The sequence below is a fragment of the Pleurodeles waltl genome, chromosome 3_1, assembly GCF_031143425.1.
Source record: "Pleurodeles waltl isolate 20211129_DDA chromosome 3_1, aPleWal1.hap1.20221129, whole genome shotgun sequence".
NCBI lineage: Eukaryota > Metazoa > Chordata > Amphibia > Caudata > Salamandridae > Pleurodeles > Pleurodeles waltl.
Window position 1 is genome coordinate 1185128791 of NC_090440.1, and position 25802 is coordinate 1185154592.

Genomic DNA, 25802 nt, shown 5'->3' on the forward strand with positions numbered 1-25802 from the left:
TGGATCACACCCCAATATTACTCAGCATCACGGTAGAAGGTAGACTTACTCCCATAGGGTTATGGGGGATGCAGGCTGCTAAGTAGCATCTGCCAGAGGACATATGGACAGGGTACATGTAAAATAGTTTGTGTTGAAAATGAACAATCAGTAACATCATAGCAGATGGTATAAACAGCTTCAAATGTGACCTGGCAGGGTCCTTAATTGCAAGATTCAGCGATTAGGGAGAAACTATGTGGAAGAACACAGGCACCTGGAGCACACAACAGCTACTCTTGAAGTCCTAAGAAGAGAAACCCCACTGCACATAACGAGCAACATCTAGAGGTAGAGAAACTCAAATATAATAAGCCATAAACTGTGACTGCAGAGAACGCCCTCAACAAGCTCAAATGAAGGCATTATGAGTGGGTGGGAGGGGCGTGGGGCACATTTTACCCTTTCAGCTTCAGCAAACGGAAGCACAGCTTACTATACTGGCAATACAGTCCCCTTCTGGGTGGGTTGTTAGACATCCTCAGGACATACTGCAAACATTTACCACCTATTACGAGATGCTGCGCATCCCTGCAGGTGCCTGTAATGGATAGGTTACTCGACTTTATCCATTCCCCTATTCTGACTGTTGAGGGTCTGGTCCTGGTTCAGGGGGAAATCTCCTTCAAAGAAATAGGTGATGCTAATTCTGACCTGCCAGCTTGCAATACCCCTGGTGAGTTTTCTAAGACCTGCAAGACCCAGGTGTCCCATATGTTATATCAGGCCTTCCCAGAAGCCCGAGGAGACAGGCTTGCTAGACCCGTGTCCAACAAGGCCATCAAAACTGTCCTGTCTAAGTAAGGGAGAGATACTTTGGAATATGGGAGCCATTGTCCAATCTCCATGATAAACATAGACGTTAAGATCCTGGCTAAGAGCTTTGCGAATATGCTCCATAAAGGTGATCCCTTTATTCACCCATGACTTCCAAGTGGGTTTCATACCTGGCAGATCCTTGCAGAATCATAGGCATACTTTACCCCACCTGTTTTGGGACTCCAGGAATGTCGAGGTGGAAACTTTGCCAAACGGACTCCTTTACAGTTTTAACTCTGGAGTCGGATTCAGGTGGTGAAAATGGTGACAGCACCATGATTCAGTGGGGATGCTTCCCCTACCTGTTCCCTGCTCAGTGAAATTGATTTGACGATCATAGGCTTTGTCTAGGGCGGAGTAAAACCTTGTTGTCTTATGTCCAAATTATATGCCAGTGATGAGGCTGGGGAGCTCTGCTTGATCTATGTGGGCTCATATTATTTAGCCCTTTTCATTTCTGTTAACCCCTACTTCTGTGGACCCCAACTAAATCATTATTGAACCTGAGGACCCCTTGTGATTCCTCATTGGAATCCAGGGACTGCAGTCTAAGCTACTTTGATGATTTGAACCGCAAATCAATCAAGAAAAATGAAGAAACAAATATTCATTAAACAAACGTACAAATGATGAACTATTTAATTCATAAACAAATATATAAAAAAATAATTTTAATAGGAAAGTTGCAGCTTTGCTTAATTTATTTGAGGCCACAAATTGTCCATACTAGATTCTGTTTGATGCACTGCTCCATCAAATCAGTATGAGGATGCCAACTTAAATTGTACTCTCCAATTTAAAATCCCTTAATGTTTACAGAAATTTTTAAAATGTTCAGTTTTGCCTTTTGCTCCCCGGCTATATTGGCAGATGACTGTGGGACATACCTACTTGCTTGACGTGTGGGTATCATTGGAGGACCACAACACTCCACTCCGAAAAGGTAGATTGAAATCCTATAAATTAAACTGCTGCACAATTGGCACTGGCCCCAGCTAAGCTGTGGCAACTTTTGGCACAGCAGTAGTAGGAGGCTGTGATATTGTACATGTCCTCTGGGGTTGCTCTCATCTGTCTGGGTACTGGGAGGAGGTGTGGTCAGTTTTCCCGATCGGAGGATGTTGGTATTCGAAGGTCCTCGTGTCTCACCCTGCTGCATGAGATATCAAGGACTGTCCAGGCCCAGTATCACACACAGTAGGGGCAAGACTGTAAGAAACATATTTGCCAGCTACATCCTTCCAAGTTCACAAGAGTTGCTTAGAACCTTGCTCCCAGAGAGACCTAAGGTGTTTTACAGCTGCACTCACTGTAACGTGCAGCTCCTAGCGAGATCTGCAAATGATAAGAAACATTTTATTAATCAACCAAAAGTTAGTGAAACAGCAGAAAGGGTGTCCTGAATCTGCCCCTACTTTGTTCGTCTCTGTCCTACAGAATGTGGTAAGTTGGACTAATGCTGCCTTGTAGCCTGGGAAAGTTAGAAAAGAACATTCAGGCCCTCATTAAGTGTGTGACGGTTTAAAACCGCCAGACTCGTGGTGCCGGTGAAACCGCCACCAAATTGGCGGTCTGAACTCCATGGTACGACTGTGGCGAAAGCGCCACGGTTGGACCACCGACACTGCCACTTTTAGGCCGGCCGACAGCCTGGCGGTTCCGGTGGTCTTATTCCTCCAGGACAGCGCTGCTAGCAACATTGCCCTGGGGATTACGACCCCCATGTCCGCCATCCTTTGTTTGGCAATTCCACCACCATGCAAACGCTTGTGTAGACAGGGTGCCATGGCCCCCATAGGGGCCCTTGCACTGCCCATGCACTTGGCATGGGCGGTGCACAGGCCCCCATGGGCAGCCCTGTCGCACTTTTCAATGCCTGAATTACAGGCAGTGAAAAGCACGATGGGTGCTGTCGCACCGGACGCACCACAACATTCCCGCCAGCTCGATTACGAGCCAGCGTCAATGTTGTGGTGAGTTTCCCACTGGCGGAAAACCAGAGTGGTGGTTTTCTGGCGCAAAGAGTTTGGCAGGTGGCAAACTCATAATGAAGCCCTCAGTCTGTTTGTTATATTAACTACAGTTAGCATGTTTATCTACCTCATGTGCTTACAGCTATCACTCTGTTCTGAAACAATTTATCAACTCCCCCTCAGCCTCATACAATATCTGCAGCAGAAGGAATAACCCTGTTGTATCTAATATTGCTGAAGCCATGTAGCTCTCAACGTTTTCTACACTCCACACTACTCTCCTTAGCTAATGCAGTCAGCTTAGTGCTGTTATTCTTAAATGTTGTCTCTGTCTTTCTATAGCTGATATTTTCTGGTCAGCTGTGACTCTCAGCTCTGGTAGCGGCAGAAGAAGTGGTGGCCCAAAGCAAGGGTCACTGTGGTTGTCTCTCACTCACTTTCCTCTCTCACTCTTCTTGAACCGAAAAACAAACCTCCACCCTTCTCTTTCCCTAAGACATCTTTTATAATTAGTTTGATCGATACATTTGTTAACAAAGTTATACATTTCCTGAGATGCTGTAGAATTAAACAATGCTTCTCTTGATCAATAGCAGTGGTTGGATACTTTACTTCCTCTCACAAGTATTCCTTCACTTCTGTAAGACCAATTTTACATACATGAGCGTAATGCCCACTTATTTTCCATTATTAGTACAATGTTAATGTTTCAAATTGTAGAGGCAGTTGTTATTTTCTAAATACACATCAGTGCATAACGAAGCTATGGTAGGGGTGAATGTAATACTGATTCTGTTATTTTAAGAAAAGCTGTAGCATCTTATAAGTTAAGAAGAGGTTACAGAAGAAACATTTAATAGAATATGTGCCAGCCTAGCGAGACCTGCAAATTTATGCAGCACGGGTTATATGAAATTCAGAGCATGCTTTTAAACGTTAAAGCAATAATAGTTTCTGGGCTTGGCAATCCATTCTCATGTTAGTAGTTAGTAATTATATTTTATTTTGTTTTGGTGTTCAGCAGTAATAAGGAATAGCTCATGTAATACTAATTGGACTATTGGATTGTAAGCCGAAGTATTCTACAGCGGGTGAATTGAGAGATAGTGAATAATAGTTTTGGCAGGAAAGTCAAGCTTTTAAATAGTGCATTGATCTCTGGTGATTTTTGACACTTAAGACGTTGGTTAGTAGAGAGCTCCACATATTGGGTGCGCTAACGGAACTTCCACTCATCTGGACCTCTTAACGCCACTGGGCCTCCAGCATATTTTCAGTAAAGGGTATCAAACAGGAGAACAATAAAATGTTGCTGACAAACAAGGAAGGACCAAGCTCAATAAAGCTTTGTGCACAGTAAAGTGAAATTAATGTTACTGGCTATCAAATGCTAAAGAGGGGACAAAATAACTTGAGCGATCAGTGGGGTAATTCAAAAGAATGGGGCCTCTCTGCAAAATGTAGTTTGTGCCTCTTAAAAATTTCACTTAGGCTGGCCTGTTGAGCTTAGCAGGTCTTCTGAGGGGTATATTGCACCTGTGCCACAGGGGCACGAGGAACCGCAGAGGAGGTTTATTCTCGTCAACCGTCTCTCACTATTCATCTAATGGCTGAATTTATGAAGTTGTGGCCTGTGGATGAAAGAAGCTGGCTTTCCTGGCTACAACCCTTTCCAGTAGTCTTGGATAGATGAGATGAGATCATGGTTACTTTGGGTTTAGGCCAGAAAGACAAAATCTATTGGATATAAAGACCAAAATGTAAACATTTACAGTGAGGAAAAAAAGAAGTAGTGTAAAAGTAAAATATTTGGAAAAACGTAATACTTTGAAAGCAAAACATTTGGAAAAAGCAGTCTAAAAAATGTTGAAAGAATATGGGTATGATAATATTGAATTAAGGCAAGGGTCAGGGTTGGGTGGATTTCAGGGGTTAAGCAAAGGTCTGGGTTTTTGGAAATGGCCAAGGTGTGCTTTAGGGTATAGATGTGTGTTAATGTTAGGGTTAGGCTTTGAAATAATATAAAAAATAGGGTGAAGTATTGTGGGGGTGAGGTTTATGGTATGGGTATGATAGGGTGGGCAAAGTTATTTGGTCTGTATTAGCAATTAGGGTACCGTACAACATTGGTAAGAATCTTTAGAAAGAAAATGTATCTCTTGAGAAATTGAAGTATTTTGAACTTTAGACTTTCAGACTGTCTTACAATTACATAGACTGCCTGGCATTTTGAACTACACAGCAACATTTTCCTCACTTTTTGATTAAAGCTTTTGACTTTTCTATCCTACAATTTTGAATGTTCAGCATAGATTCTGTTTCTTTACCTGTTTCTGAAACACTTGCCAACTATTGTGCAAACTAGTAGGAATTATTTGTAGACTTTACAGGTGTAAGAGCTTATTTACTTAAGTTTCCAATCAGAATTATCTATTGTGGGAGCAAAACCATACCCCAAAAATGTGGACACCCCAATATTTTAACACTCTGGAATTTTACTTCAGAAGGCTCTTCCACAGGTTGAATTACTCTTTAGAAAACCTGTTAAACATTGATTAGCAGAATTAAACAGTTTGAATAATAATGCGCCCACTCAATAATTGAGTTCCAGATCAGTAAAAAGTTAAAGGGTTTTAGTACAAAATTCAAGATACCCAGTAGAGATAAAATGCCATAAAGGCTTCCAGATGCTAAATCATATAGAGTACGCAGTTTCAGATTTATTCTAAGTGCCACCTGAGCAGCAAAATCAACAAGCATTTGCAATGCAGTGGGTCTCGCGTTTGTTCGAGTTATAGCTTTTAGCGTTGTAAATTCCTTAGTGCACTTTACTGGCCACTTAAATTGAAAATTAAAAGTAAAAAAGATGACATAAGCAAGCTGAATCAAAGTGCCATGGCCGCCATGAGCGCGAAGGAGAGACACAAAGAAAAATAAATTTGTTTGCAGTCAGTCTGAGTGAAAACATCATTTCTGTGGCAAATCAAGTTTAAAAACAAAAAAATATGTAATTACCTTAGCACATAAGCAACATCCCATTTTAAAGGCCATGTTCAGTACTCTCCTTGTTGATATTATCTGTAGTTGTTCTAACTAAGATTAAACATTTAAACAATGGAACTTTCAGTGAATTCATAGACTGGTATCCGCAACAGAAGGCAGCGATTGGGATTGTTTCAATTCACGGAGAACAGGAGAAACTGCACTGCAATCAGAACAGAGGAACAAACCATTTTACATCAGGTGGACTGTGCTCTGCAGAGTCTGTGGGCAAAAAGCTTCCCACGGGGGTTGCGGTGCAAGAGGCAGAGCTGGCGCCGTTCTTGTCCGAGATGGAGTTTTAACTGAAAATAAGACATAAATATAACACTTTAACCAATGTATTTCTTCATATATAAAATTCGTTTCAACTACCGGCATGTTAGTTATGTATGATAGAAAATCATACGAACCCCGGATAAACATTCCAATGATAAGACATTCTACATTGTAACTACTGGCTGATACAAGATGTGAACATGTGCAGCAGCCATCGCGTCTTGGATCCGGAACTTTGTCACTTTCTGTTAACTTGAATGAACGGGCACATATTAACTCACTGACTGGCTCAAGAAGACAGCTTCTTCGTCTGGTTGATGGTGACACCATATCACACCCAAACCTAAATATATTTTCTGTGACACAGCGTCACGGACCGCAAGATACGTGTGTACAGGGGTTTCATACACTCCCGCACAGTCAACATACACTCACATATGCACACACTCAAGGGCAGACGTGGACAGATCCTGACACACGTAATCCCAGAGAATTACACAATCCCAGGCGTGCACAGACAGGTTGAGGCGGACATTGTCACAGGCACACACTCAGTCAGTGGCGGCTAGCATGCTATCAGAGGCATGCACAATCACATATAGACCCATACATGCATCATGCCAGGCATGTGCACAGTTCCAGACATGCAAGCGTACTACAGACACAAGCAGTCGCTTACACAAACGTTCACTCGTAGACCTCGTCTCCCAATGTTATGGTTTCACCTCATTTATCTCCGACTGCCTTCTTTAAAGGGGCGATCTGGGAGCAGCAGCAGAACGCACACGTTGCGATGCAGATGAAGTAGGTGAGAGGCCGCGTCAGCTGGGGCAGGCACACACAGAACAGTCTTTCTCCGGATGTGAGGATGTGTGTAGGCGTTTCTTCTTGGCAATAACTGTCCTCATGGGCGCTCCAGCTGGTCCAGGCAGGGGCACAGATTGTTCTTCACATTCTCCTGCCTCAGCAGTCGCTGTGTTTACGTTCATTCATATAAACAAGATGGGCGACTTAGTTTGAAGCTTTTCGTTCAGCTGGACTTGGATGAGTGAACTGGTCATCTAAGTAATTGTTTTCACAGCTTGTTTACTGTTTCAATCCTTTGAAACGTGGCTCTCCAGGGAATCCCAACTCTCTCCCTGTTGTACTTACATGTGTTTTGTCCTGCAAGACCGATAAGGGCTCAGTTGTTGAGAGTTTTCAGGGTGAGTGAGGCGCATAGATTCCATGTGTTGCAGTGCAACAAGCTTCCTCTGACTAACGCGGATGGAGTTTTTAATTCAGCTGCATAGACTGCGGGTGCTGTGAAACAGGTTTACGAGGCCGAACCGAGAATGTGCTCTTGAAGTGAAACAAGCCCTTGATGAAAAGATGTTCCTGGCTGCACAGCTTAGAGAGTTGAAATATTGATGTTTTAACCCAATGGATGTATTGTTCTGACATCAACAATTATTCATGCACTGCCAACAGTGGTCACTACTGGTATTGATTCTCCCACTTGGGCGCGTTTATAAATACATTATTCTTTTAAGCACAAGAGGATGCTTTATAACATAGATGTTAAAGAGGAACGAAAGGTGAGGGTGAAACCTGATGAAGTAGTGAATTGAACCTCTTGACTTCCACTGGAATGACTTGGGACATGGTGGGGAGTGTACTCGCGGTGTCCACATAATTTAAAATAATAGCAGCTATGGATTGGTTAAGAATAAAGTCTGGTCCGTGTCCTTCATAACTCGATCTGCTGATCCACAGGACCCCTGAGGGGCTCTTCTAGTTCTGTCCTGGACGAAGGACAATTTACGTGAGGGAGACTAGGTGTGTGTTCATGAAGGTTTACTGTTGCAGTATTAGAACTTCTAGTAACTTTTGCAGTTGATGTTGGGCTAGCTCAGTGATTTGATACAAGATCCACGGTGAGCTTCGGCTTAAGAAGGGTGCCCAACCCTTCTCTGAGACGCTGATGTAAGATATCTTTTATGAGTAACTTGTTAATCTGAACTTGGGTAAGTAGAGCAAATATGTCAGCACTGGATTTGACGTAATTCAGGACAGTGCAAGCTAATAAGATTTATTTGTTGACTTTTGTAGAGGAAGGTGCTGTTGCTGTTCATGTACTAGGATAACTCCTAGTCGGTTGCTGCGAGTGAAGCAGACATGGTCCAGTCATAAACCGCTATCATTTATGTGATGTTATCTGAGAGGGTAGAAAAAGGTATTTGGGCACAACGTTATTTATGTGTTATGCTAGTGCATGCCGTTGTGTTACTGTACCTTTTATCCATGTTCAAATGACTCTTAAACAGGCTCGGGGTACCCGGACATTATTTCACATCTGCTCGCAGCCTCCTCCTGAAGTTTGTGCTGCTGCAATGTTTATTATCAGATTTGGGCAAAATTGATAGAAGCCATTACCTCCTTTTACTCCTCAACACAGTGAAGTTTGTATGGTAGAGTGAGTGGTGTTTCTTAGGCTTTTTACTGTATCTGTGGATTTTTCACCCCCGGGAAGTATACATCTTGTCACTTCTGCTGCTAGCACATTCTTCATTAGTGTAAATTGAACTAGTAGAATATTTGCTGAGTTCAGGTGGTGGAAAGTAGTGATAAAAATCATTGTTCAAAAATGCAGATTGCGTCTTTACAGCAACATATTTTCCACATTCAAATCTATAAGTTATATCCTTAATATCAAAGACTGATTTTTGTACTTATTCCATGTTAACAGATTTGAGATTGTCCTGTGCGTTTATTTTGGAATTTAAAATTATTTTTATTTTATTTGTGGTTTTTGCAAAGCAATTGGTAGTTATAGTTAGGACCTAGTTTCTATAGAAAAATTGTTTTTTGACTTGCGTATATCTTTGGTGCCTGTTGATGAATCTTCACAGAATTTTTCCCAAAAATTTGACGCTCACTTCATCTGCTGTCTGGAATGTTTTGGTTTGACTTTTGGGGACTGAGAAGAAGAGGGGTCCTGAAATGTGTATTCCCCATGTTAATTCCTATAGGGTTTTTGAACACAACTACAGCCCGAACTGCTGGACGGAATTACACCACATTTGGCATGGCAGAAAGGTAGCCCTCGGTCCAGAACGTGCTCTTTTTGTTATTTTGTGTGAATCCGTTCAGTAGTTTTTGTAACAAACAAATTGTATAGCTAGGGTTGCGGCAGCCACCAGGATCTGACAGCCCCCCTGCAGAAATGTAATTGGCTGCCAACACTTTACCAGGAAGTATTGGCTGCCATTTTGGAACCCTGCTTCAGCAGACCCCAAAACGGTAAGAAAAAAAAGGGTGGGCCAGGGTAGGAATACACTGATCCCTTTGCTCTGGTGCTGCAGTCCCAGAGTGACCCTCCCAGGTAAAAAAAAAATAAATAAATAAATAAATAAAAATTGGTGAAAATCGCAGCGGATCTGCAACTCTGGTAAAATAAAACAAAAAAATAAAAACAAACGTGGGCTCCCACTGTTGTTTTGACAAAACCCCCCCGGGTGGGCCAGGTTTCGGGGACATTGTTTAAGATGAGGAAAAAGGAGAGGGGTACACGGGGCCCCCCCTCCTGAGGCTCTGTAAGTCCTGGGGACCACCACCTCCCTGGGGCTAAATAACCAGTAATGGGAGTGCGTGTGGACCCCCCTGTGCCCCACGGACCACCATCTCCCCAGGGCTAAATAACACATGGACCCCCCCTCAGCCCTGGGGGCCACCACCTCCCTGGGGCCCAATGCTTTTAAATAATGGAAGAGGGGCCTGTGCCCCCTCCTCCAGGCCACACACTGCCCCGGGGACCACCTCCCCAGGGCTGGCCCTGAAAAGTAAAGGAAGGGGGGCACATGACCTATCTCTTGGAGACAGTAATAGCCGTGGGGACTGCCACTACCCAGGGCTGCCTCCCGCTATGTCCCGGGATGCTTACCCCCAGGACATAGCTGTTTGCTTTTGCGTGATGGGAGCTGTCAGCTCCCAACAAGCAAAAGCAACCATCCAGTTCCAGCGGGCAGGAGCTGTCAAAGTGCTCCTGCCTGCTTGAAGCAGAGGTTTCATCTCTTTCTCTGCCTGCTGGCATGTGGGCAGGGAAAGCGATTAAACAATTGCTCTTGCACACAGGGAGCTGCATGTTTAGCAGCTGCCTGTGTGCAATAGCAATGTTGGAGCCCAAAGGAGGCGGGAACCTGCTGGGACTGTGGGGGCCTTGAGGCTCCCCTCGTGGACCCGACCTGCACACTGGGTGCCCAGGATACCCAGGTGACATAACTGGCCTCCGGGTTGGGGTCACCGGGGCTGAAATCGTCAGTTAATATTGAAAGGGCTTTCCTCCTTTTGCCAGGTTGATGGACATCTTGCCAAAGAGCACGCCAGTGCGTTTGTCGACGACTATGGTGGTGCGTTCTTGATGCTGTGGAATATGAGGACATTTCCACAAAGAACCACTTACATCATATAGTTAACAGGAAAGACCCTGGTTTGGTGGAGATGTACGTCTTTGTAGTCTTGCTGGCCTCTCTATAGGAGGATTCCTGTTATCACAGAATGTTGGAGAAAGACGCACGAGCCACAATCACATTGCCAAATGCACACAAGGTCACTGGAGACATTTCCTCATGGTCCACTACACAGCTGTAGTGTAGAGTACGTACTGGACATTTACCCGAGGAGACAGAAAGAACTCCACTTGGGTAGACATTTTCTGCAAAACTGTGGACTCCTGTTGGATAAAAAAGGGCCGGTGAGGTTCCTTTGTTGCCGAGTCACTCCCACAGTTACTGACACACCCACACACTCACACACACTCACAGATGCACTCAGACACTCACTCACACATCCACTCACGGACCCACTTAGCCAGTCATGCACCCACTCACAGATGCTCACTCGCCCATTCACAGACCCACTAAGACACTCTTGCACACAATCACGGACCCACTCTACATGTACCTACTCACAGACCGACTCAGTCATGCATCTACTCACAGACCTACTCAGTCATGCATCCACTCGCACATCCACTCAGAGACCCATGCACCCACTACCAGACCCACTGAAATACTCATGCGAACACACACAAAGACCCACTCAGAGACTTATGCCTGCTGGGTTGGGTGGTTATAGGACGGTTGGTTGAAAGGCATGGCCGCAGGCCAAGTCCTGTAGCCAACCCCCACCACGCACAGCCAAAGACAGTGGGCAGTTACTTTATGTTAAAAAAAAAAACTTGGAAATTCACAAAAAAAAACAAAGGTTATATTAAGAAGTACGAGTTCAGTAAGATAACTTCTTTATTCACCTGATAGACAGCAGGAACAAAAGTACATCACCCAATCAGGTCGCATCCAGCTCCCTTTCTCCAAGGTCCCCAACTGCCGTTCCCTCCAATCCTCACCTCCCGCATTCCGCTTCCAACCTCACTACATTCTAAGCGTTTCATAATACACAGTAGAACGTTCATAAACTGAGTACATGTCTAAACCATAACCCAACAGGTTACAGGGATGTTATAGTCAGGAAATAGAATTTTAAAAACCATAGAAATTCACTTAAAAAACAAAGGTTACGGGGATGTTATAGTTAGCTTTTGACACACATAAAACCATTGAAATTCAGCAGTTATAATTAGTTATTTTAAGGAACTATAACTCGTGCCCTAATGTAACTATCACCTGCGCCCTTGCCATGCACTGCTTTTTACCCCAGATTTTTCAGCACTTAAGACAACTTTTATATCTTCAATGAAAATATCAATGAAGCATTAGCAAATTATTGAAGAAAAAACTGTGCATGCCAGAGGCGCGAGTTATAGTTACATTAGGGCGAGAGTTGTAGTTACATGAAATAACTCGACCTGCCGAATTTCTTTGGTTTTGTGCGAGTAAATTCAGAACCTAACTATAACATCCCTGTAACCTCAGATTTTTTTTAAAGTGAAAAATAAATATATATATGTATAAATATATATAGCGAGTGCCGTGTTTGCCCACTCTACTTAGTCAGGCTGACTGTCATGCTTTTGCCTTAAAGTATAAGAAAGTGATGGATGGAATGCTTGAATTCATCTCAGCCGCTGTTAAGTACTTGGGCCACATTACCAGTGTCTGAGAGAAATTCAAGCATTCCATCTATCACATTTTTGTATACAAGTGTGTAATTCTAAGTTAAATAGGCACGCCCAGAGCAGGGTCCTGTGCACACTGTGTCACTGCAACCAAGCTAAACCTGGATGAGGAACCCTAATGATGGCAAAACTAGTCCTGGGTTGCTTCTGTTCTGGTTAGGGAGGACATGGCCTGGTAGTTTGGGCTGGACTGTTCCCATTGGACCAGGGTCAAGACTGATTTGCATATGTCTTGGCCCAAACTAAGGTGGCATAGTGTGCAAAACAACGATGGACTGGGATGCAGCCCGAGTAATTACCAATGGCTAAGGTTAATTCAAGCATTTCAGCTATCACTTTTTTGTATACTAGCGTGTCATGTTTTTGCCAGTGGTGCGCTCACTTTTCGATTGGTAGAACCTAAAAGCAAGAGCCCAACTGTCTTGAGCCTGTGAGTGCAAGCACCTTAGACTGTCCTTATTATTTAGGGTAGCTGTTATGACCTACATTTTTCTCCAGGACTGCTGGGAAAACGTGACAATCCCAAATACAAAAGAAAAATGAACTCAAAGTGTGAGGGTTATTAGATTTTTGTTTCACAACAGAGGCATTCCCTTATTGAGAGTTAGTTTTAGCAAAACAAATATGCCATGCAACCATGGTGAACTTTGAGTGCCTTCAGAGGAGCCACATTGCCTGGCAGGCGCAGATCTCTAAATATAGTGGGGTGCATTTTCTCCAAAGCAACAGAGTACATACATCCGCCATCCATTCGGAACATGGTGCAGCACGCCTCAGTCTGAATGACCCACCATTCAGTCTCACCTCCAGAAGTTTCCTTGGTGCAGTGCCCCTCTTCTCTTGGGGAAGGGGCTACTGGGTCTGTTTATTGACTTCTTTGGTTGGTTGGGGCTTCAAACAGGCAAGGTCAAGAGCAGGACATGCTGGAGGAGCTTAAGTTCACCTGCAGTTTTGTTGGAATGAAGAAGTGGCCAGCATTCGACTCGAGACATCCTGAAATCTCCTGCAACATCAGCATTTGTGCAGTTCCACATTCTAAATGATGATCAATGAGCTGAAGGGCAACTCGAGCTTAAATTCCGAATCCTATTATCACCCAAGGTATTTTTCCAGTTTGAAAATGAGGCATTCTTGATGGAACACTGTATCTGTCAGAGTGAAGTCTAGGAATGTCCTCTTCTCGGAATCCGTAATGCAGCATGCTCTGCACACACGCAGGGCCCCGTTACATCTTCAGGCAGCTGTTTTAGAGCAAACCATGAGGCTTTTTTCCCATACAGACCCTGAAACAAAGAAGAGCAGAAGACGACCGGATAGGGGTTTCCCTCTTGTTTGCTGCATTAAATCTCCATCTTGCAAATGACATTCTTATAAGTAAATGTTTATTACTATGATCCTAGCAATGATTGCAACACTTACAATGCATATTTGATGTAATGCTTGCAAAGGGTTTGATAGTGCACTTGCAGGACATTACATTCATTCAAATGGGGCACCCATTTGTCCAAACCTCTCGAGTGCAACTCTGCCCCAAGAATTAATTGCAAGTAGCCAGGGCTTATATTGAAGGCGCCAAAGAAGTGCCAGCTTTAATCTATAGTTTGGGAAACCAAGTAAGGCTTTTTCCTCTCAGCATTCACCAAAATTGGTACCCTGGGGTGAGTCAGTTTTTACAGGCGAGCGCAAAGCGCACAGTTCCATGTTATCTCTCTTTGGGCTTCAAACCATGTCCATGTCACGTCAGTGTCTTTCATCGGTTTGTGGGCTTGCCTTTTAAAATCGGCATGCTTTCCTTAGTGGAAGGCATGCATACCTCATGCCTTTTCCAGTGATTAGCCCTCCTCGAGCGCAGCGACCAAGTACTAAAAACATACGAGGCTCGCTGTTTTCCGTCCGTATTGTGAGCTACTTTTTCTCTTTTTTTCGCAGCGCGATCTTGCTTGGCAGCAGTCGAGTGCTTTGCATGACATCGACCCTGTTACATAGTTAATTGCACTTTTGCCGGTTACTTCGATAAATTGCACTTTTGCCGATAGATTTCACTACGAGTAAACTTTTATTTCCGTTTGTGTGTCTGCTTTATACTGATGGCGGCCGTCAGCTCGCTTATGTGAAACTTTTACTTTTCAGTTTATATGGCAAGAAAAGTCCAGTTAGTTATGTGAAACTGTTTTATTTTCATTTTCAATTTATGTGGCAAGAAAAGTCTGGTTAGGAGTTTAGAATGCTAATTGCTCCAGCTCAAGCAAATGCGAGACCGTTTGCATTGCAAATGCCTGTTTTTTTACTTCGAGGGATTCCTCGGGGTCGAGGTCGCACACACTTGTTGGCAAACAAAATAAAAATGCAGTGCAATTTTTTGGGGGAAAGAGAAAAATGTTAGGATGGCACAGATGCATATTGTGTTGGGAACTTTCATCAATACAGCTTGTTTTTTAGATGTACCCTCGAGACGTTTTAATTTAAAAGTACTTTAGTTCTGTAACTAGAATTTAGCTTTTTTGCAATTTCATTTATTTGCTGGTGAATCTGATCATTTGCTATCACTAGACTTCACAGCACACAGCAAAAATAACAAAACCGGTATAGCAAAGCATTTGAATTAAGAAAACGAACATAAATAATTTGTTGTTAAAATTTGCATGGCATCATTTGTTAAAATAAGTGAGTGCAGTGGCTTACCAGGATGGCAGTGGGCTCTACGTCTCCATAACTCCTGTTTTTATAGCTCTGACCATGAGTGGCACTTTATGCTTTTAGGTGCTATGTTGACCTTAAAATCTTTGAAATTTCATATTTCCGGTTTTACTGATTAGATTTTTGTCTTATTGGTTTCAAATAATGTTTTACTCTATATTTCTCAATTGGTGTGGACATTTTCCTGTACTGCTTTTTCATGTGTACAGATTGCAAATAAATGAAATTACAAAAAAGCAGAATTATAACAGGGCCTGAAAGATTAAAGACAGTTGCATAGTGCACACAAGTAAGCTAAATTACATCAACAGTACTGAAAATTAAAACGTGTCAGGGTAGGTTCAAAACAACGAGCTGTATTGATGAAAGTCCCCAAACACAATATGCATTGCTATCCTCAGATTGATTTGTATGAACAGGCAGGGTGACAATGAGTGGCCTCAATTGAAAATAAAAGAGCTCCTAACATTCCATTAAAATTAAAATGTTTATTTTTTTATGATTGTGAATTAAATAAAATATTTCATTTTTTGTGTATTTGTTTTTATAAAAGCTTGTTTACATATGTTTTTTTTGTTTTGCAGTTTAAATCATCTAAATTGCTTAGGCTAGGGTCCCTGGATTCCAATAATGATTCACTGGGGATCCGTGGAGTCCAAATAATGATTCAGTGGGGGTCTCTAGATTCAGTGGCGGCCGGCAGCTTTGGGAGGGGGGCGACACACACACACACACACACACACACACACACACTCACACTCACACTCACACTCACACACTCTTTCTCACACACACACACACACTCTTTCTCACACACACACACACACACTCTTTCTCACACACACACACACACTCTTTCTCACACACACACACACACACTCTTTCACACACACACACACACTCTTTCTCACACACACTCTCTCACACACACTCTTTCACACACACACACTCTTTCACACACACACACACACACTCTTTCACACAGACATGCACGCTCATCCACTAACAACACTCAATCCATTCAAACATGCACGCACCAAACATTCATTTTACAAGATCACACACATTCTTTCTTTCACACACGCACATCCATTAAAAACACTCATTCCATTCAAGCATGCACGCACCAAACATTCATTTTACAAGATCACACACATTCATTCTTTCACACACACACACGCACATCCATTAACACTCATTCCATTCAAACATGCACGCACACACCAAACATTCATTTTACAAGATCACACACATTCATTCTTTCACACACACACACGCACATCCATTAACAACACTCATAACACTCAAACAGGCACGCGCGCACCAAACATTCAATGTAAAACATAACACACACACATACATACACACACACACACACACACACACTTACCTTTAGCCTCCAGGTCCCAGGAGGGTTGCGACTGCTTCCTTCCCTCATTGGCTGCAGCAGTCCCAGCCTCGTCACAGAGTGGGATGGGGTCAGTGAGACTGCTGACCCCACCCCACTCTGTGACGAAGACGCTTTCCTCGTCACCCAGGGGAGGGCCTCGAGGCACCTTTGCTGGGCTGAGGAGGTCACGCCCATAGGAGCTGTGATCTCCTCAGCCCAGCAAAGTTCAGCTCAGGCAGCCAGGAGTGTGCGCAAATCGTGCATGTCTGCTCCTGGCTGCCTGACCTGAACATGAAGTGACCTTTGTTCAGCCTGACAGACACTCTTCATGGGGTGGGGGGCGTGGCCCCTCCGCCCTAAAGGACGGGTCGCCACTGTCTAGATTCCAGCAATGATTCAGTGGAGGTCACCACAAGTCGAAACTTTGCGAACCACTGTTCTACGGTGTCCACTTCACAGGTGCTTGTAAATGGGATCAGCTAGAACTACCAGATTTTTCAAAAGCTGGTTAGAATAATTTTTAGTGGAGTAAACAAATGTAAAAGTCAAGAAACTGGAAGGGCTTTACCAATAATGACAATGAGCAGTTATATTGTGATTAGTGTACAGGATGTGCAGAGGTCTAGTGTTTTATTTGGCTGCTTAGACACTCTATGACAGTGTGGTAGTATGATTTGTGGGTGTGTCAGAGATGTTTTGGGTAGCTGCTGTTGAAACTTGATCGTGGATTGGGATCAAGTGTGGAGGGCAGTGGTCAAACTGTATTAACAAAAAAAAAAAAAGGTATGGGGGCTGAGATCCTGAGTGCAATGGGCACCAGTGAGTGTAGGAACAGGATCTGTAAATACGTTATTGGTCTTTGACTTTGAGGTAATTGCATATAAAATACTACGCACACCGAAAAATGAAAAATAAATACAAGTTTTGAAACCTCTGTTGGTTAACGTGACCACTGCTGATAGATATTTGTGTGATCCTGCGGATCTCTCTATACCTAAATATTTTAGTGTAGTCACCAGAGAGGATCCTTTACTGGTCATATACGGACCTTTGATTGTCAACTAGAAGAGAATGAAAGGAGCTAGCATCACATTTCAATTTCAGAGATAACAATGGGACTCCACGAAAATGACAGAGTGGCTAGGATCCAAACCATGAAGGTGTAGCAAAATTCATTAAAGCTTACAAACAATTGTTTAGTGAATCAATGTATCCAAAATGCATACATATCAATATATATTTGTGCAGTTTCAATTTATATATTATAAAGAAAAGCATACAAAATATGATGAGAGAGCACAGAATAGGAAATAAATTGGTTCCATAAAGTAATTTCCTATTTTTACTAAGGTATTGTAAGGAAATGCCTCCTTGGCATGGTTGCCCCCTGACTTTTTGCCTTTGCTGATGCTATGTTTACAATTGAAAGTGTGCTGAGGCCTGCTAACCAGGCCCCAGCACCAGGGTTCTTTCCCTAACCTGTACTTTTGTATCCACAATTGGCAGACCCTGGCATCCAGATAAGTCCCTTGTAACTGGTACCTCTAGTACCAAGGGCCCTGATGCCAAGGAAGGTCTCTAAGGGCTGCAGCATGTCTTATGCCACCCTGGAGACCTCTCACTCAGCACAGACACACTGCTTACCAGCTTGTGTGTGCTAGTGAGGACAAAACGAGTAAGTCGACATGGCACTCCCCTCAGGGTGCCATGCCAGCCTCTCACTGCCTATGCAGTATAGGTAAGACACCCCTCTAGCAGGCCTTACAGCCCTAAGGCAGGGTGCACTATACCATAGGTGAGGGTACCAGTGCATGAGCACTGTGCCCCTACAGTGTCTAAACAAAACCTTAGACATTGTAAGTGCAGGGTAGCCATAAGAGTATATGGTCTGGGAGTCTGTCAAACACGAACTCCACAGCACCATAATGGCTACACTGAAAACTGGGAAGTTTGGTATCAAACTTCTCAGCACAATAAATGCACACTGATGCCAGTGTACATTTTATTGTAAAAAACACCACAGAGGGCACCTTAGAGGTGCCCCCTGAAACTTAACCGACTATCTGTGTAGGCTGACTAGTTTTAGCAGCCTGCCACAAACCGAGACATGTTGCTGGCCCCATGGGGAGAGTGCCTTTGTCACTCTGAGGCCAGTAACAAAGCCTGCACTGGGTGGAGATGCTAACACCTCTCCCAGGCAGGAATTGTCACACCTGGCGGTGAGCCTCAAAGGCTCACCTCCTTTGTGCCAACCCAGCAGGACACTCCAGCTAGTGGAGTTGCCCGCCCCCTCCGGCCAGGCCCCACTTTTGGCGGCAAGGCCGGAGAAAATAATGAGAATAACAAGGAGGAGTCACTGGCCAGTCAGGACAGCCCCTAAGGTGTCCTGAGCTGAGGTGACTCTAACTTTTAGAAATCCTCCATCTTGCAGATGGAGGATTCCCCCAATAGGGTTAGGATTGTGACCCCCTCCCCTTGGGAGGAGGCACAAAGAGGGTGTACCCACCCTCAGGGCTAGTAGCCATTGGCTACTAACCCCCCAGACCTAAACACGCCCTTAAATTTAGTATTTAAGGGCTACCCTGAACCCTAGAAAATTAGATTCCTGCAACTACAAGAAGAAGGACTGCCTAGCTGAAAAACCCCTGCAGAGGAAGACCAGAAGACGACAACTGCCTTGGCTCCAGAAACTCACCGGCCTGTCTCCTACCTTCCAAAGATCCTGCTCCAGCGACGCCTTCCAAAGGGACCAGCGACCTCGACATCCTCTGAGGACTGCCCCTGCTTCGAAAAGACAAGAAACTCCCGAGGACAGCGGACCTGCTCCAAGAAAGGCTGCAACTTTGTTTCCAGCAGCTTTAAAGAACCCTGCAAGCTCCCCGCAAAAGGCGTGAGACTTGCAACACTGCACCCGGCGACCCCGACTCGGCTGGTGGCGATCCAACACCTCAGGAGGGACCCCAGGACTACTCTAAGACTGTGAGTACAAAAACCTGTCCCCCCTGAGCCCCCACAGCGCCGCCTGCAGAGGGAATCCCGAGGCTTCCCCTGACCGCGACTCTTTGAATCCTAAGTCCCGACACCTGGGAGAGACCCTGCACCCGCAGCCCCCAGGACCTGAAGGACCGGACTTTCACTGGAGGAGTGACCCCCAGGAGTCCCTCGCCCTTGCCCAAGTGGAGGTTTCCCCGAGGAACCCCCCCCTTGCCTGCCTGCAGCGCTGAAGAGATCCCTAGATCTCCCATTGACTTCCATTACAAACCCGACGCTTGTTTCTACACTGCACCCGGCCGCCCCCGCGCTGCTGAGGGTGAAATTTCTGTGTAGACTTGTGTCCCCCCCGGTGCCCTACAAAACCCCCCTGGTCTGCCCTCCGAAGACGCGGGTACTTACCTGCAAGCAGACCGGAACCGGGGCACCCCCTTCTCTCCATTCTAGCCTATGCGTTTTGGGCACCACTTTGAACTCTGCACCTGACCGGCCCTGAGCTGCTGGTGTGGTGACTTTGGGGTTGCTCTGAACCCCCAACGGTGGGCTACCTTGGACCAAGAACTGAACCCTGTAAGTGTCCTACTTACCTGGTAAAACTAACAAAAACTTACCTCCCCCAGGAACTGTGAAAATTGCACTAAGTGTCCACTTTTAAAACAGCTATTTGTGAATAACTTGAAAAGTATACATGCAATTTTGATGATTTGAAGTTCCTAAAGTACTTACCTGCAATACCTTTCGAATGAGCTATTACATGTAGAATTTGAACCTGTGGTTCTTAAAATAAACTAAGAAAAGATATTTTTCTATACAAAAACCTATTGGCTGGATTTGTCTCTGAGTGTGTGTACCTCATTTATTGTCTATGTGTATGTACAACAAATGCTTAACACTACTCCTTGGGTAAGCCTACTGCTCGACCACACTACCACAAAATAGAGCATTAGTATTATCTATTTTTACCACTATTTTACCTCTAAGGGGAACCCTTGGACTCTGTGCATGCTATTCCTTACTTTGAAATAGCACATACAGAGCCAACTTCCTACATTGGTGGATCAGCGGTGGGGTACAAGACTTTGCATTTGCTGGACTACTCAGCCAATACCTGATCACACGACAAATTCCAAAATTGTCATTAGAAATTGATTTTTGCAATTTGAAAAGTTTTCTAAATTCTTAAAAGACCTGCTAGGGCCTTGTGTTAGATCCTGTTTAGCATTTCTTTTAGAGTTTAAAAGTTTGTTAAAAGTTTGAATTAGATTCTAGAACCAGTTTTAGTTTCTTAAAAAGTATTCCAACTTTTAGAAGCATAATGTCTAGCACAGATGTGAATGTGGTGGAACTCGACACCACACCTTACCTCCATCTACAGATGAGAGAGCTAAGGTCACTCTGTAAACTAAAGAAAATAGCAATAGGCCCCAAACCTACCAAAGTACAGCTCCAGGAGCTTTTGGCAGAGTTTGAAAAGGCCAACCCCTCTGAGGATGGCAACTCAGAGGATGAAGATAGTGACTTGGAGGGAAATTCCCCCCCTCCAGTCCTACTTAGGGAGAGCAGGGCTTCTCAAGCCCTGACTCCACAAATAATAGTCAGAGATGCTGGTTCCCTCACAGGAGGGACCAACAACTCTGAAATCACTGAGGATAACTCCAGTGAAGAGGACATCCAGTTAGCCAGGATGGCCAAAAGATTGGCTTTGGAAAGACAGATCCTAGCCATAGAGAGGGAAAGACAAGAGATGGGCCTAGGACCCATCAATGGTGGCAGCAACATAAATAGGGTCAGAGATTCTCCTGACATGTTGAAAATCCCCAAAGGGATTGTAACTAAATATGAAGATGGTGATGACATCACCAAATGGTTCACAGCTTTTGAGAGGGCTTGTGTAACCAGAAAAGTGAACAGATCTCACTGGGGTGCTCTCCTTTGGGAAATGTTCACAGGAAAGTGTAGGGATAGACTCCTCACACTCTCTGGACAAGATGCAGAATCTTATGACCTCATGAAGGGTACCCTGATTGAGGGCTTTGGATTCTCCACTGAGGAGTACAGGATTAGGTTCAGGGGGGCTCAAAAATCCTCGAGCCAGACCTGGGTTGACTTTGTTGACTACTCAGTGAAAACACTAGATGGTTGGATTCAAGGCAGTGGTGTAAGTAATTATGATGGGCTGTACAATTTATTTGTGAAAGAACACCTGTTAAGTAATTGTTTCAATGATAAACTGCATCAGCATCTGGTAGACCTAGGACCAATTTCTCCCCAAGAATTGGGAAAGAAGGCGGACCATTGGGTCAAGACAAGGGTGTCCAAGACTTCAACAGGGGGTGACCAAAAGAAAGGGGTCACGAAGACTCCCCAGCAGAAGGGTGATGAGACAACCAAAACTAAAAATAGTAAAGAGTCTTCCACAGGCCCCCAAAAACCTGCACAGGAGGGTGGGCCCAGAGCCTCTTCACAAAACAATGGGTACAAGGGTAAAAACTTTGATCCCAAAAAGGCCTGGTGTCATAGCTGTAAACAGCATGGACACCAAACTGGAGACAAGGCCTGTCCCAAGAAAGGTTCCACTCCAAACTCCCATCCAGGTAACACTGGTATGGCTAGTCTCCAAGTGGGATCAACAGTGTGCCCAGAGCAAATCAGGGTCCACACTGAAGCTACTCTAGTTTCTGAGGGTGGGGTGGATTTAGCCACACTAGCTGTCTGGCCGCCTAACATGCAAAAATACAGACAGCAACTCTTAATTAATGGGACTAGAATAGAGGGCCTGAGGGATACAGGTGCCAGTGTCACCATGGTGACAGAGAAACTGGTTTCCCCTGGCCAATACCTGACTGGAAAAACTTACACAGTCACCAACGCTGACAATCAGAGAAAAGTACATCCCATGGCAATGGTTACTTTAGAATGGGGAGGGGTCAATGGCCTGAAGCAGGTGGTGGTCTCCTCAAATATCCCAGTGGACTGTCTGCTTGGAAATGACCTGGAGTCCTCAGCATGGGCTGAGGTAGAGCTAAAAACCCATGCAGCAATGCTGGGTATCCCTGAACTGGTGTGTGTGAAAACAAGAGCACAATGCAAGGCACAGGGTGAAAAAGTAGAGCTGGAGTCTGGAAAAATGGCCCAGCCTACCAAGAGAACAGGAAAGTCAGTTGGGAAACCAACTGCAACACAGCAAAAGAAAGGGAACCTCTCTTCTCAGGAAGAAGTTCTGCCCTCTGAGGGAACTGAGCCTTTGGAGCTTGAACCTTATCAGGTTGAGCTCTTAGGCCCAGGGGGACCCTCAAGGGAGGAGCTGTGTAAGGGACAAGAAACCTGTCCCTCTCTTGAAGGCCTTAGGCAGCAAGCTGCTGAAGAGTCCAAAGGCAAGAAAAATGGAACACATAGGGTCTATTGGGAAGATGGGCTCCTGTACACTGAGGCCAGAGACCCCAAACCTGGTGCCACTAGGAGAGTGGTAGTGCCTCAGCTGTTCAGAGAGTTCATCCTAACATTGGCCCATGACATTCCCCTTGCTGGACATTTGGGACAAACCAAGACGTGGGAGAGGTTAGTCAACCACTTCTACTGGCCCAATATGTCCAACATGGTTAAGGAGTTTTGCCTCTCCTGCCCCACCTGTCAAGCCAGTGGTAAGACAGGTGGGCATCCAAAGGCCCCCCTCATTCCACTTCCTGTGGTGGGGGTGCCCTTTGAAAGAGTGGGTGTGGACATAGTTGGTCCACTGGAACCTCCCACAGCCTCAGGAAATATGTATATCCTGGTAGTAGTGGATCATGCTACCAGGTATCCTGAAGCTATTCCCCTTAGGTCGACTACTGCCCCTGCAGTAGCCAAGGCCCTCATTGGTATCTTTACCAGAGTGGGTTTCCCTAAGGAGGTGGTGTCTGACAGAGGTACCAACTTCATGTCAGCATACCTAAAGCACATGTGGAATGAGTGTGGAGTGACTTATAAATTCACTACACCTTACCATCCACAAACTAATGGCTTAGTTGAGAGATTCAACAAGACATTAAAGGGCATGATCATGGGGCTCCCAGAAAAACTCAAAAGGAGATGGGATGTCCTCCTGCCATGTCTGCTTTTCGCTTACAGGGAGGTACCACAGAAGGGAGTAGGGTTCTCACCCTTTGAACTTCTGTTTGGTCATCCTGTAAGGGGACCACTTGCCCTTGTTAAAGAAGGCTGGGAGAGACCTCTCCATGAGCCTAAACAGGACATAGTGGACTATGTACTTGGCCTTCGCTCTAGAATGGCAGAGTACATGGAAAAGGCAACCAAAAACCTTGAGGCCAGCCAACAACTCCAGAAGTTTTGGTATGACCAAAAGGCTGCACTGGTTGAGTTCCAACCAGGGCAGAAAGTCTGGGTTCTGGAGCCTGTGGCTCCCAGGGCACTCCAGGACAAATGGAGTGGCCCTTACCCAGTACTAGAGAGGAAGAGTCAGGTCACCTACTTGGTGGACCTGGGCACAAGCAGGAGCCCCAAGAGGGTGATCCATGTAAACCGCCTTAAGCTCTTCCACGACAGGGCTGATGTCAATCTGTTGATGGTAACAGATGAGGATCAGGAGGCAGAGAGTGAACCTCTCCCTGATCTTCTGTCATCAGACCCAAAAGATGGTACAGTAGATGGAGTGATCTACTCAGACGCCCTCTCTGGCCAACAGCAAGCTGATTGTAGGAGAGTCCTACAACAGTTTCCTGAACTCTTCTCCTTAACCCCTGGTCAGACACACCTGTGTACCCATGAGGTGGACACAGGAGACAGCATGCCTGTCAAGAACAAAATCTTTAGACAGTCTGACCATGTTAAGGAAAGCATCAAGGTGGAAGTCCACAAGATGCTGGAATTGGGAGTAATTGAGCGCTCTGACAGCCCCTGGGCTAGCCCAGTGGTCTTAGTCCCCAAACCTCACACCAAAGATGGAAAGAAAGAGATGAGGTTTTGTGTGGACTACAGAGGGCTCAATTCTGTCACCAAGACAGATGCCCATCCAATTCCAAGAGCTGATGAGCTCATTGACAAATTAGGTGCTGCCAAATTTCTAAGTACCTTTGACTTGACAGCAGGGTACTGGCAAATAAAAATGGCACCTGGAGCAAAAGAAAAGACAGCATTCTCCACACCTGATGGGCATTATCAGTTTACTGTTATGCCCTTTGGTTTAAAGAATGCCCCTGCCACCTTCCAAAGGTTGGTGAATCAAGTCCTTGCTGGCTTGGAGTCCTTTAGCACAGCTTATCTTGATGATATTGCTGTCTTTAGCTCCACCTGGCAGGATCACCTGGTCCACCTGAGGAAGGTTTTGAAGGCTCTGCAATCTGCAGGCCTCTCTATCAAGGCATCCAAATGCCAGATAGGGCAGGGAACTGTGGTTTACTTGGGCCACCTTGTAGGTGGAGGCCAAGTTCAGCCACTCCAACCCAAGATCCAGACCATTCTGGACTGGGTAGCTCCAAAAACCCAGACTCAAGTCAGGGCATTCCTTGGCTTGACTGGGTACTACAGGAGGTTTGTGAAGGGATATGGATCCATTGTGACAGCCCTCACTGAGCTCACCTCCAAGAAAATGCCCAAGAAAGTGAACTGGACTGTGGACTGCCAACAGGCCTTTGACACCCTGAAACAAGCAATGTGCTCAGCACCAGTTCTCAAAGCTCCAGATTATTCTAAGCAGTTCATTGTGCAGACTGATGCCTCTGAACATGGGATAGGGGCAGTTTTGTCCCAAACAAATGATGATGGCCTTGACCAGCCTGTTGCTTTCATTAGCAGGAGGTTACTCCCCAGGGAGCAGCGTTGGAGTGCCATTGAGAGGGAGGCCTTTGCTGTGGTTTGGTCCCTGAAGAAGCTGAGACCATACCTCTTTGGGACTCACTTCCTAGTTCAAACTGACCACAGACCTCTCAAATGGCTGATGCAAATGAAAGGTGAAAATCCTAAACTGTTGAGGTGGTCCATCTCCCTACAGGGAATGGACTTTATAGTGGAACACAGACCTGGGACTGCCCATGCCAATGCAGATGGCCTTTCCAGGTTCTTCCACTTAGAAAATGAAGACTCTCTTGGGAAAGGTTAGTCTCATCCTCTTTCGTTTGGGGGGGGGTTGTGTAAGGAAATGCCTCCTTGGCATGGTTGCCCCCTGACTTTTTGCCTTTGCTGATGCTATGTTTACAATTGAAAGTGTGCTGAGGCCTGCTAACCAGGCCCCAGCACCAGGGTTCTTTCCCTAACCTGTACTTTTGTATCCACAATTGGCAGACCCTGGCATCCAGATAAGTCCCTTGTAACTGGTACCTCTAGTACCAAGGGCCCTGATGCCAAGGAAGGTCTCTAAGGGCTGCAGCATGTCTTATGCCACCCTGGAGACCTCTCACTCAGCACAGACACACTGCTTACCAGCTTGTGTGTGCTAGTGAGGACAAAACGAGTAAGTCGACATGGC

At 45.1% G+C, this 25802-nt stretch overlaps 1 protein-coding gene and 1 long non-coding RNA gene across 7 annotated transcripts in view; one reads left to right on the forward strand and one right to left on the reverse strand.

Moving 5' to 3' along the window:
• Window positions 1-25802, forward strand: part of ARHGAP32 (Rho GTPase activating protein 32) — a 942023-nt gene that overhangs the window by 521222 nt on the left and 394999 nt on the right. The window lies entirely within an intron of this gene.
• Window positions 1548-25802, reverse strand: part of LOC138285050 (uncharacterized) — a 41370-nt gene continuing 17115 nt past the window's right edge. The window contains exons 3-4 of one of the 2 annotated variants that reach the window (XR_011201501.1): window positions 5847-6175; window positions 1548-2193 (exon numbers count right to left, since the gene is read on the reverse strand). This is a non-coding gene — a long non-coding RNA (uncharacterized lncRNA). Of the gene's footprint in view, window positions 2194-5447; window positions 6176-25802 lie in introns of those variants that run through there. The other variant, XR_011201500.1, reaches the window with a different exon arrangement.